Genomic DNA, 13,458 nt, shown 5'->3' with positions numbered 1-13,458 from the left:
GTGAGAGGTTGTAATCTGGATAAAGGGAAACTGGCCTTTTTTTAACAAGGGGTGAGACATTCTTACTAATCTCCTGAATAACCAGTTTGGGTTTAAGTAGTATAACTTTTGTATAACTGATGCTTTTAGTGAGAGGTTTATGCATGAATATTTCATTATTTTAGCCCCCAGAACTCATATTCATAATATAAATAAGGACATTTTATTTTGTCTGGCTTGCCATTCCAAATAAAGTGAAATGTTTTTTTGCTCAAATAATTTAAAATAAAAATAATTCTGCATAGGCAAGGCCATAAGTAAATACGTAGGTAAACTGGGATATGACTAAGGAATTAATCAGGTGGATCAAATGGTTATTGGTAGAACCCTATCTTTTAGAAAAGAACCCTTTTTGCTAAGAGTGTAGTCATGTTCTCAGTGTTTTGTTTATGGATGCTGAAGTACTTGGTGTAGTCGTGAAGTTTATTTTGTAGTAGTACAGTGTCTAAAGCATGGGTTTTCAAACATCTCCTCGGGGACCCGAACCGTTCCATGCATTTGAACAATTCCAGAGCAACCACCTGATTCAACTAATTATCAAGCCCTTGACCACCTGAATCAGGTGAGTTAATTCAGGGTTACAACATGTAACTGTGAAAGGTCTGGGTGTCCTCGAGGAGAGGGTTGAAAACCACTGGTCTACGGTAACAATCCGGTCTTGTTATGTTACATGTTTGTGGCACCTCAGAGAAGGACCTCTCAGTTCACTGAGTTAGGACCGAATCCCTCCACCAATCACATAATGAGATATTCAGCCTGCTCACACACACACACACACACACACACACGCTATTTCTTATTTTTATTTATAGTGTGTTTTTATTCTACCTTGTTATTTTTAGTATTACGTTGTTATTGATTACTGCATTGCTGGGTTTACAGTTTGCAAGAAAGGCATTTCACTGTACTTGTGCATGTGACATTGAAACTTGAAACACACACACACACTTTGATATGTTCAGCCTGATAGCATCGACTACTCTGACATGGGAAAAGCTATCAGCAGAATTCCACAGTTTCCCATGGAGTTGTGTGTTTGTTGAAAGGTCATAATCCTCACTCCATACTGTGTTACCAAACTTGATTCTACCTGCCTGTTTGCTTTATCTGTGACCTGTGAAATTATGGAAATGGTATGTAGTGTAGTTTGGTTTTCCCAAGGCCTGATGGCGGCTCAGATATCTATCACTCTCTCTTCAATACCATTCTGGGTTTTTCCCCGTATTATTCGAGTCTCTGGTGGGGAGTCACGCATATGTGTCAAGAGGCGCGAGTGTTACTATTCTGCACATGTGGATGTTAGTTTGACTGTCTCCAATATTCATGGCTTGTATTCCAACCAGGCAACTTTTGACCTCAACAATTCCTCCTCTCCTCGTTGGTTCATTATTAATGGCGTAGGTACTGTCTTGTTCCAGTACTTATTTGGGGCTTCAGCACACGGTGCCGGAGATGGAGCCGGTCACGGCTCCGGAGATGGAGCCGGTCACGGCTCCGGAGATGGAGCCGGTCACGGCACCCGAGATGGAGCCGGTCACGGCGCCGGAGATGGAGCCGGTCACGGCCGGTCACGGTGCCGGAGATGGAGCCGGTCACGGTGCCGGATATGGAGTTGGTCACAGATCTGTCCGGCGTGGCTGGCTCAATTTAGGGCTGTTTTCTGTGTGAGCATCGGGTCAGTGTCGGCTGGTGTTATGCCAGAGCCGGGAGGCTTAACTGCTACCGTGTGCATAGCTATGGCATCCTTGTGTTACGGCTGTCGTAGAGAGGGGACCAAAGCGCAGCGTGTTAAGTGTTCATTATATTTATTAAACAATGAAAACACTAGAACAAAGAAACAAACCGAAAAGCCAAAGAGTTCCGTCAGGTAACGAAATACAAAACAGAAAATAACTACCCACAAAACACAGGTGGAAAAAGGCTACCTAATTATGGTTCCCAATCAGAGACAACGATAGACAGCTGCCTCTGATTGGAAACCATACCTGGCCAAAACATAGAAATAAAATACATAGAATGCCCACCCCACACCCTGACCTAACTAAACAGAGAAAAACTGCTCTCTCAGGTCAGGGCGTGACACCTTGGCACAACACACAGCTCAGAGTTACACACACACACTCTCTCTCAGCATAACTGCCTGTCTGAGTGTCCGAGCTACGAAGTAAAACATTGTTTGTGTTAAAGGTGAAATATCCTTGACAAGTTGAGCGGGTGGCTCAGATGTACATAAGCCACTCTCGACTGGTGCAAGAATTGTAACTTATGAGAGTAGGTCTGCAACTTTTACTGTTGAAGTAACTAAGTAACTGTGGCAGCTGAGGTTCTCTACTGCTCAGTTGGTAACCTAATGTAGCAGGCGTAAAACTAACGCCTGAAACTAGATCCCCTACATATTGGTCTGAAACTAGAACCCCTACATACTGGCCTGTAACTAGATCTCCTACATACTGGTCTGAAACTAGATCCCCTACATACTGGCCTGTAACTAGATCTCCTACATACTGGTCTGAAACTAGATCCCCTACATACTGGTCTGAAACTAGATCCCCTACATACTGGTCTGAAACTAGATCCCCTACATACTGGTCTGAAACTAGATCCCCTACATACTGGTCTGAAACTAGATCCCCTACATACTGGCCTGTAACTAGATCCCCTACATACTGGTCTGAAACTAGATCCCCTACATACTGGTCTGAAACTAGATCCCCCTACATACTGGTCTGAAACTAGATCCCCTACATACTGGTCTGAAACTAGATCCCCTACATACTGGCCTGAAACTAGATCCCCTACATACTGGCCTGAAACTAGATATCCTACATACTGGCCTGTAACTAGATCTCCTACATACTGGTCTGAAACTAGATCCCCTACATACTGGTCTGAAACTAGATCCCCTACATACTGGTCTGAAACTAGATCCCCTACATACTGGTCTGAAACTAGATCCCCTACATACTGGTCTTGACAAAAATAAAATGGTTGGGGGAGGTTCTCACCTGCATTGTTCAACCAATCCAGTAAATGTGGAGGAGCAGTTAAGATGGAGTGTCAACTTGTTAACATCCAAAAGCGGAAGTCACGGTTTTCAGGCTCTCTTTCCATTTCCCTGAAAAGCGGAACATCCGGCTGTTCAGGACTCGACAGAGGCTACTCAGTTGGTAGAGCATGGGGCTTGCATTACCAAGGTTTTTGGGGTTTCCACTGGGGCCATCCATACAAAAATCAACCTCAGCAACTTCATTCCCATGGTAGATAGACTTGCTTAGCTTATACCACCAAGCCTTGTCATCTGATAAATCATATCAAACTAATCACTCATCTTCAGCTAAACTTGCTGATTCAAAGGAAGCATTTATATTGTTTATGGATTAGTATTCTTTTTTCCGTGTATAAATATTAATTAAATATGAATTGTAAGAAATGGAATATTCATTTTGAATAATATTTTCCACTGTCATGTCTGTATAGGTTTGCATATTGCACACAAGTGCGTGTGTGTGTGTGTGTGTGTGTGTGTGTGTGTGTGTGTGTGTGTGTGTGTGTGTGTGTGTGTGTGTGTGCGTGTGCTACTCAGTCCACCTACATATTTAATATAACAGCCATATAGACCTGGGTACATGACCTTCCCTTTGATCCGACAGTGGAGTAGAGAGTACAGTAGCACACGTATGTATTTGTGTGTGTGGTGTGTGTGTGAAGAGTAGAGTAGCGTTCAGATATAAAAAGCTGAATTAATCTCCTTTGTTGTTACGGTACGTAATCTCCTTGCAGAGTAGGACTATAGAGCTCTTTGATCCAGACTTTCAAAGTCCTTACTTCCCTTCTTCTTGCCTTTCTTTTCTCATTTTCTTCTTTACTTTCCTTCTCCTTTGCCTTTTCTTGCTTTCTTGTTTTTCCTTCTTTGTGCCTCATATGGATAATAAACGAAATGTCAATTTTTTGGGGTCGCAAAAGCTAGGAGTTTTACCCAGGGGTCCTTAGCTCTGGTTGGTATTCAGGTGGCAGCAAGGTTTTAGGAAGAAACAAAAAACACTTTTACAGTGTTAACCTTTAGACTTACATCAAACAACTGTACTTTATACACTCATACCCTGTATCTCTTAGGACTGGGTGGTCCGGGTTGTTATCTCGCTTTCTTTCCTAAAATAGCTGTTAACATATCTCTTATATCTCTTATATCTTCCTTTTCTTTACCATCACCCACACTGAGACCACTTAGACCACATTTTCTTTACCATCACCCACACTGAGACCACTTAGACCACCTTTTCTTTACTATCACCCACACTGAGACCACTTAGACCACCTTTTCTTTACTATCACCCACACTGAGACCACTTAGACCACATTTTCTTTACCATCACCCACACTGAGACCACTTAGACCACCTTTTCTTTACTATCACCCACACTGAGACCACTTAGACCACATTTTCTTTACCATCACCCACACTGAGACCACTTAGACCACCTTTTCTTTACTATCACCCACACTGAGACCACTTAGACCACCTTTTCTTTACCATCACCCACACTGAGAGAGACCACTTAGACCACCTTTTCTTTACCATCACCCACACTGAGACCACTTAGACCACCTTTTCTTTACCATCACCCACACTGAGAGAGACCACTTAGACCACATTTTCTTTACCATCACCCACACTGAGAGACCACTTAGACCACCTTTTCTTTACCATCACCCACACTGAGAGAGACCACTTAGACCACCTTTTCTTTACCATCACCCACACTGAGACCACTTAGACCACCTTTTCTTTACCATCACCCACACTGAGACCACTTAGACCACCTTTTCTTTACCGTCACCCACACTGAGACCACTTGGACCACCTTTTCTTTACCATCACCCACACTGAGACCACTTAGACCACCTTTTCTTTACCATCACCCACACTGAGAGACCACTTAGACCACCTTTTCTTTACCATCACCCACACTGAGAGAGACCACTTAGACCACCTTTTCTTTACCATCACCCACACTGAGACCACTTAGACCACCTTTTCTTTACCATCACCCACACTGAGAGACCACTTAGACCACCTTTTCTTTACCATCACCCACACTGAGAGACCACTTAGACCACCTTTTCTTTACCATCACCCACACTGAGACCACTTAGACCACATTTTCTTTACCATCACCCACACTGAGACCACTTAGACCACATTTTCTTTACCATCACCCACACTGAGACCACTTAGACCACATTTTCTTTACTATCACCCACACTGAGAGACCACTTAGACCACCTTTTCTTCACCATCGCCCACACAGAGAGACCACTTAGACCACTTTTTCTTCACCATAACCCACACAGAGAGACCACTTAGCCACGGTGTCGTGGAGTCCAACAAGGAAATACTTTTGTGGGAAAACGTCTGATTTCATGTTCCTTGTCATCCAGCTGTCGTTTTGCATCTCAAAGCTTCCTGGGTCCTCTCTGGATGAGAACATGGTCTGCGTACCAAATGGCACCCTATTCCCTATATAGTGCAAAACATCAACTTGAGCCCTATGAGGTTAGGTGCCCTATAAAAGGAATAGGGTGTCATTTGGGATGGAGCCTATGTTGTGCATTATTCAGTTGGGCAATCAGTCAGAAATCCCACTGTGTATAAGTCCAGGAAGGAGAATATAGTCCAAAAATACCATCATAACAGCTTGCTTGGCAACTCTTTGTGCATCTCAGGTCTATATCAATGAATTCTCCTGGTATTTATTTATGAGTTACTCCTCTGAAGCACACACACACGTACGCACACACAGATCGTGCACACACACAAACACCACATGTACTTTGTTCGGAGTGGGGCAGGTAAATAGTGTCGTTTGTGTATATGTGTGTGTGTGTGTGTGTGTGTGTGTGTGTGTGTGTGTGTGTGTGTGTGTGTGTGTGTGTGTGTGTGTGTGTGTGTGTGTGATGGCCGTGGACAGAAGCAGAAGATGCATGGTTTTCTCATGTTTAATGAGTGTCCTAGATTCCCTCTCCTCTATGTTATAATAATTTATGTGATGGACAGAAAGTCTATTTTCTCTGACTGTTGTCAAGAAGATGAGAGACGTACTTTGTCTTCATAACATTAGTTGATCATTATACAGTTTAGACACATAGACCACCTTTATATTGCCACATTATTTTACCAAACATTTATTTACATTAGCACACAGATGACAAGGAATGAATATCACAAATACTGTTTAGCTGCCAGGATTTTATACTAATTTTGTCTTTTGATCTAGTAGAAATAACTTCTTTACAGTATTGTACTGTTAAACAACATTTATTGGAATTTACGGTAACATACTGTACTTTTTTTTTTTACAGTAACTTACAGGTAACTGTCTGCCAGTAAGTTACCATAAAACAAGTTATGTTTTTTAAAGTGTAGGCGATATGGGTACCAGTGCCATCAGACTTTTAGTTCTAACTTTGAAACGCTATGGGCTATCAACTCAGTTCCAATTCCATCTGAAAGATGAGACTCTCAATCTCAGAGCAAGCTAAACAGCCCCCTCTGTCTCTGTATGTGTAGACCATGTATGGTGTCTGGACAAAAATAGTATGGCATGTCATACTGGTTTTGGCCAGACAGCATCAGATACATTTTTATTTTTTATTTTACCTTTTATTGAACTAGGCAAGTCAGTTAAGAACAAATTCTTATTTTCAATGACGGCCTAGGAACAGTGGGTTAACTGCCTTGTTCAGGGCCAGAACGACAGATGTTTACCTTGTCAGCTGGTACATGGGCTACAGAAAGTAAGACAAAGATGTGCTGTTTCGCTTACCCGGATGCTTTTCAGCAGAGAAGAAGAGGCGAAGTGAGAGGGCTCACTCTCACCAAAATCTGTCCAGAATTAGACAAATGCGTTTCTATGGCCTTAATATGGCTGCCTTCCCGCCTTTGGGACAACGATTCCCATTGTTAGGGTGGAGACATGATCATCTCGTCATTATATACAGATCTCTGGTTTCAGCCTCTTGCAAATTGGAAAGGAAAGTTTGTGCACTGTTCAGCTGGCTTCCCCTAAAGGAAATTGTTGTTTTGCCAACATTTTATAATTACCCCTGTCTAAGTAAAATGATTCAAAATACTTCACCAGAAAGCATGACTTAGCCACTAAGGATCATTAGCTTATTTTTTATTTTTTATGTTGGATTGTTTAAAATTACAATTGTGTAGGCTTATGCCTATTTGGGAAGCCTGCAATTTGGGTAGTGCTCGTGGCAATAGGTCTAGCTGATTATTGACTTTTGGCTGTCAGTGAAAAGCATAAAAAACATGTGTGAAGATAATATGTCTTGAGTATAATATAAGATGTTGAGACAAGAAGAAGGGGAGGGGGGTGTGGCGAAGTTATGGGCCGTCACTCTCCAGAATGCATGCACTCAGCTCTCCAAAATTCACTCAGTTGTCTCCTGACAATTCTTGTGCATTCATTGTTTCATTGTGTGAACTGTTTTCCCTTTGATTGTTCATTCTGATCACTTCCCCATTACGTACAGATGTCACCAGTAGGCCTAGTAAGTGTACCGTTAATCATTTGGTTACATTCATTTCTGTTAATGCATGTATTAATTATCCACTAAACATTTGACGTCAGGTGACGTCCATGGACGTTGATTTTTGTTCCGGACCGGACCCAAGCGGAACCAATCATAGACGTTTACAGACATCCAGGCCGGCCTATATTTGGCCCAAACATAGATTTGGTCTGGTCCGGACCAGCCTTGATTTAGCCCAAACATAGACGTCTATAATTGGTTCAGATTTGGTCTGGTCCGGACCAGCCTTGATTTAGCCCAAACATAGACGTCTATAATTGGTTCATATTTGGTCTAGTCCTGACCAGCCTTGATTTAGCCCAAACATAGACATCTATAATTGGTTCAGATTTGTCTGGTCCTGACCAGCCTTGATTTAGCCCAAACATAGACGTCTATAATTGGTTCAGATTTGGTCTAGTCCTGACCAGCCTTGATTTAGCCCAAACATAGACATCTGTAATTGGTTCAAGTTTGGACAGCACTGTACAACACAGCAGAGTACAGTAGAGCACAGCAGAGTACAGTACATTACAGTACACAGTACAGTACAGAAAAGTAGAGTATAGTACAGTAGAGCACACAAGTAAAGTGTACTGTATTGTACTCTACAGCATTAAACTGAACTAAACTGTACTGTACTCTACTGAATTAAACTATACTGTACTCTACTGTACTGTACTCTACTCTACTAAATTTAACTGTACTGTACTGTACTGTAATGTAATGTACTGTAGTCTACTGAATAAAACTCAACTGTCCTGTATCGTACCGTATTGTAATTTCAACCAGTTGTACTTGCTTTGGTGTTACTTTTCTTGGTGTTCATTTCTTGGCTTGCCATATTAGATGTCTGTGGGTCTCCGCATTAGTATTTCAAAGAAAAAAATATGTACATTCCTTGTATTTTGCTCACTGCATGTTATTTACATACAGATGCAGGATCTTAATTTGACCAGTTTCTAACATTAGGAAAATATTTCTGCAGCCACAAGAAATGTGAATTATACTGTGGATTATAATTAAAACCAGTTAAATGTAACTATATGTAATTGAAAATGTAATCTACGTAATCCCCAAAAGTAATTATTTATCATGAGAGTGCCATAAACAATAACTAGTAATGTTGCATACTCCAAGAAAGGTTAACATCTCAACTTTGTGTTAAAAATAGTTATAAATTACTGATGTGTAGTCACTTTTGAGGACACAAGCTCAAGTACACAGTACAAATATGATCAAAAATATGAAATATTGTATATAATGTATTTCCTATTCAACAAAACTGAAATGACTTATATGCTTTCTAAATATAGTATAATTAAATTATAAAATGACTAACTATAAGATTTCACCTTCCTTATAACTGTAAAATACATATTTGTATGTTTAGCTTGGCTTCCTGAACTCATTAGGAACTTGCCTTTCATCTCATATTAATCTTGTCCATCTATGACAAACAGAAAGTGTGTTTTTGTTTAAAATCTATCAATTATTTTAGATGAATGGCTATAAATCGATCTCTGAATGTGCTATAGTGATGAAACCACTCTCTCCTGCTGCGCTACGATGTAACGATTGCACACGTGATTTGTCAGTGCTCTGTGACGTAGGGTTCTATGTGATGTAGGGTTCTCTGTGACGTAGGGTTCTCTGTGACGTAGGGTTCTCTGTGACGTGGGGTTCTATGTGACGTAGGGTTCTCTGTGACGTAGGGTTCTCTGTGACGTAGGGTTCTCTGTGACGTAGGGTTCTCTGTGAAGTGGGGTTCTCTGTGACGTAGGGTTCTCTGTGACGTAGGGTTCTCTGTGACGTGGGGTTCTCTGTGACGTGGGGTTCTATGTGACGTAGGGTTCTCTGTGACGTAGGGTTCTCTGTGACGTAGGGTTCTATGTGACGTATGGTTCTCTGTGACGTAGGGTTCTCTGTGACGTAGGGTTCTCTGTGACGTGGGGTTCTATGTGACGTAGGGTTCTCTGTGACGTGGGGTTCTATGTGACGTAGGGTTCTCTGTGACGTAGGGTTCTCTGTGACGTAGGGTTCTCTGTGACGTGGGGTTCTCTGTGACGTGGGGTTCTCTGTGACGTAGGGTTCTCTGTGACGTAGGGTTCTCTGTGACGTAGGGTTCTATGTGACGTATGGTTCTCTGTGACGTAGGGTTCTCTGTGACGTAGGGTTCTCTGTGACGTGGGGTTCTATGTGACGTAGGGTTCTCTGTGACGTGGGGTTCTATGTGACGTAGGGTTCTCTGTGACGTAGGGTTCTCTGTGACTGATACATTTTTAGTGAGTGCATTTCAGGAAATTTCTCGCAACAACAGGGTGAATAAATTAAGATTCTACACCTGTAATCCTACACCTGCTCTATTTCACTATATTTAGGTCATGGAAAGCAAGTACTCTTTATAAGAAAATGTGGCATGCTCTTTTGAATGTTCTCTTCAATGGCTGCCTTGAAGCCTCACTGAAGCGAAGTGTGTTTCTTTTCAACACCAACCATCCTTTAATTGATTTCTGCTGGTTTAATTTCAGTGAGATGACTGCTTCCTTTTATGAGCAAATAAAGAGAGAGGAGAAATGAAAAAAAGCACACAGTACTGTCAAGAAGGTGTTGTGTGGAGTGTCTTGCTCCAAGACTGTGTTAGTGATTATATTGTATGTACTGCAGTCTCTCCTCTCCAGACTGGTCCTCTACGGTGGCTCTTCTCAGGGCTAACAAGCCTCATGGCTGAGCATGGCCATGAGGTCTCTATCTCCACATAACCATGATTCTTTCAAACACCAGCCCAGCTCTCCTCCTCACTGAGCCCCACTCCAGCCTCATCTGTCAGGGCATGTTTCAGACGAATGTGCCCTCTAGCTCTCACTGCTGTCGGAGCAACTGGAGCTCCCAGGCCTGCTAGCCAGATGGACCCAGAGTTTCTGTCTTATCTTCTCCATCAAAATATACAAATTGGAGGAGACATGGAGAGAGAGAGAGGCACACACTCTGAACTTAATTCTCACTGAGTGTTTGTGTGTATATACAGTGCCTTCAGAAAGTATTCACACCCCTTATTCCACATGTTGTTGTGTTACAGCCTGAAACATTATTTATTTATTTTTATCACAAATTTACATAAGTATTCACATCCCTGAGTCAATACATGTTAGCATCATCTTTGGCAGCAACAGATGTGAGTCATTCTGGGTAAGTCTCTAAGAGATTTCCACACCGGGATTATACAATATTTGCACATTATTATTATTAAAACAATTCTTCAAGCTCTGTCAAGTTGGTTGTTGATCATTCCTAGACAGCCTTTTTAAAGTATTGCCATGTATTGTCAAACTGATTTAAGCCAAAACTGTAACTAGGCCACTTATGGAACATTCAATGTTGTCTTAGTAAGCAACTCCAGTGTATATTTGGCCTTGTGTTTTAGGTTATTGTCCTGTTAAAATATGAATTCATCTCCCAGTGTGCCGGGGTTTCCTCTAGGATATTGCCTACGCTTAGCTCCATTCCGTTTCTTTTTTATCCTGAAAAACGACCAAGTCCTTGCCAATGACAAGCATACACATAACATGATGCAGCCACCACTATGGTTGAAAATATGGAGAGTGGTACTCAGTAATGTGTTGTATTGGATTTGCCCCAAACTTAACGCTTTTTATGCAGGCCAAAAAGTAAATTGCTTTGCCACATTTTTTTCAGTATTGCTTTAGTGCCTTGTTGCGAACATAATGCATGTTTTGGAATATTTGTTTTCTGTACAGTCTTCCTTCTTTTCGCTTTGTGAATTAGGTTAGTATTGTGGACTAACTACAATCTTGTTGATCCATCCTCACATTTCTCCTATCACAGTTATTAAACTCTGTAACTGTTTTAAAGTCACCATTGGCCTCATGGTGAAATCCCAGAGAAGTTTCCAGGACACCTGTATCTTTGTAGTGACTGGGTGTATTGATACGACTGGGTGTATTTAACGATGTTAAAAACTATTATTGCACAGAGTGAGTCCATGCAACTTATTATGTTTTACTTCTGAACTTATTAGGCTTGCCATAACAAAAGGGTTGAATACTTATTGACTCAAGACATTTCAGCTTTTCATTTTTAATTCATTTGTAAAAAAAATAATAATTGAAAAACACTAATTCCGTTTTGACATTATGGGTTATTGTGTGTAGATCAGTGAAACGAAATCTCAATTTAATCAATTTTAAATTCAGGCTGTAACACAACAAAATGTGTAAAAAGTCAAGGGGTGTGAACTTTCTGAAGGCATATATATCCTACATCAATTCCCCTTAACGCACTGACTTGTCAAACCTAATAGCATGCTCTTCTTTAATCCTTTGAGAAGGTCATAATGTAATAACATTGTTTTTTGCATCCTCCTTGAAAATACGAGCATGACAATTCTAAAGCAGTACAGTGATTTGCTGCCTTGTAATAATCAGTGGGCCATGCTCAGCAATCTATATCTCATTTGCTGTGATGTGCCTTTTGTCTTTCTGTGGGGTTGAAAGGTCAGGGAGCAAGAACAGAGAAAAACATCAGCAGGAGATGATCCATATGATCAATGCGATGACATCGACTTGATTTCTCATCTTTATAATGTTGGGAGACTGCTGGTATATGCTATAGCTGTAAATGGTGCACCATCCAATAATAGTATTGATGTTCCTATAGGTGCAGTGCAGTCAGTCTTCTCCTCCTTGATTGGAATGAACATTGAGTTCTGAATTCCACGTGTCTGTGTGTGTGTGTGTGTGTGTGTGTGTGTGTGTGTGTGTGTGTGTGTGTGTGTGTGTGTGTGTGTGTTGGTAGTTGGTTCCAAAGCTCCATTTCTAACCCCAGTGTCCCTGTGGTGACGTCTACAGCTTGGCAGGAATCTTAATCCTCTCTTCAATTAAGAGGTATTACTTTGCATAATAATAATAATAAGGTTAAATCACTAAACTATGATATGTGTCATAATGGATTCACTATAGCAATATGTTTTAATTGTATTTATATGGAAACAAACAAGCACTGGTCATTGCTAGCTTGCTAGCCAACTAGCAAAATTAGTTTTCACTTCAAGCTAAATTATGCAATTAATTGCACTTTTAAGTTAGTTTGCTGGCTAGTTGAGTTTAACGTAGTTTTACATTTAACGATGATTCATTTAAAACCAGGTTTAAAGTTAGGTGCAACACGATTTATAAATAAACCTTGATTTAACCCAGTTTATGAGTTAATCTATGTTGGTGCAACCCACCCTAAGCCTAGCTGTGTGTGTGTTGTGTGTGTGTGTTTGATAGAGGCTAACCGTACTATACACTACTGTAGCTCTCTGAGCCGTGATGTGTGACTGCATGAGGTACTCAGGGAGGCGGTATCAAAGCCAAACAGAAGACACCAGCATGTCTCAGCTAAAACCCTCACTGTCTCTCCTTCTCTCTTTCTCTCCTTCTCTCTTTCTCTTTCCGCACGGCCAGACCAAAGCCCTCTACAGTCACAAACTCTTATCGACACACAAAAGCAGCACTGGTGCTGCGCTACAGCACAGAACTAGGCCGTCGTAAAGGGGATTGCTTGGTGATTTTCAAAAGCGAGAGAGAGAGCGAGAGAGAGAGCGAGCGAGAGAGCGAGAGAGAGAGCGAGAGCAAGAGAGCAAGAGAGCGAGAGAGCGAGAGAGAGAGAGAGAGAGCGAGAGAGAGAGAGAGAGAGAGAGGCAAGACATTTGGAATACAAACATGTGTTTGTTGGAGATATCAGCAGGCAGCATTGTTAAAGGCTTGCTTACCCTTATAGAAAAACCACATGCTTTGCACCGCCTGTCCAGCATCACTTCTCTGGACGGTTCTG

The sequence above is a fragment of the Salmo trutta genome, chromosome 18 (genome assembly GCF_901001165.1).
Source record: "Salmo trutta chromosome 18, fSalTru1.1, whole genome shotgun sequence".
Taxonomy (NCBI): domain Eukaryota; kingdom Metazoa; phylum Chordata; class Actinopteri; order Salmoniformes; family Salmonidae; genus Salmo; species Salmo trutta.
This window is presented reverse-complemented; position numbering follows the sequence as displayed.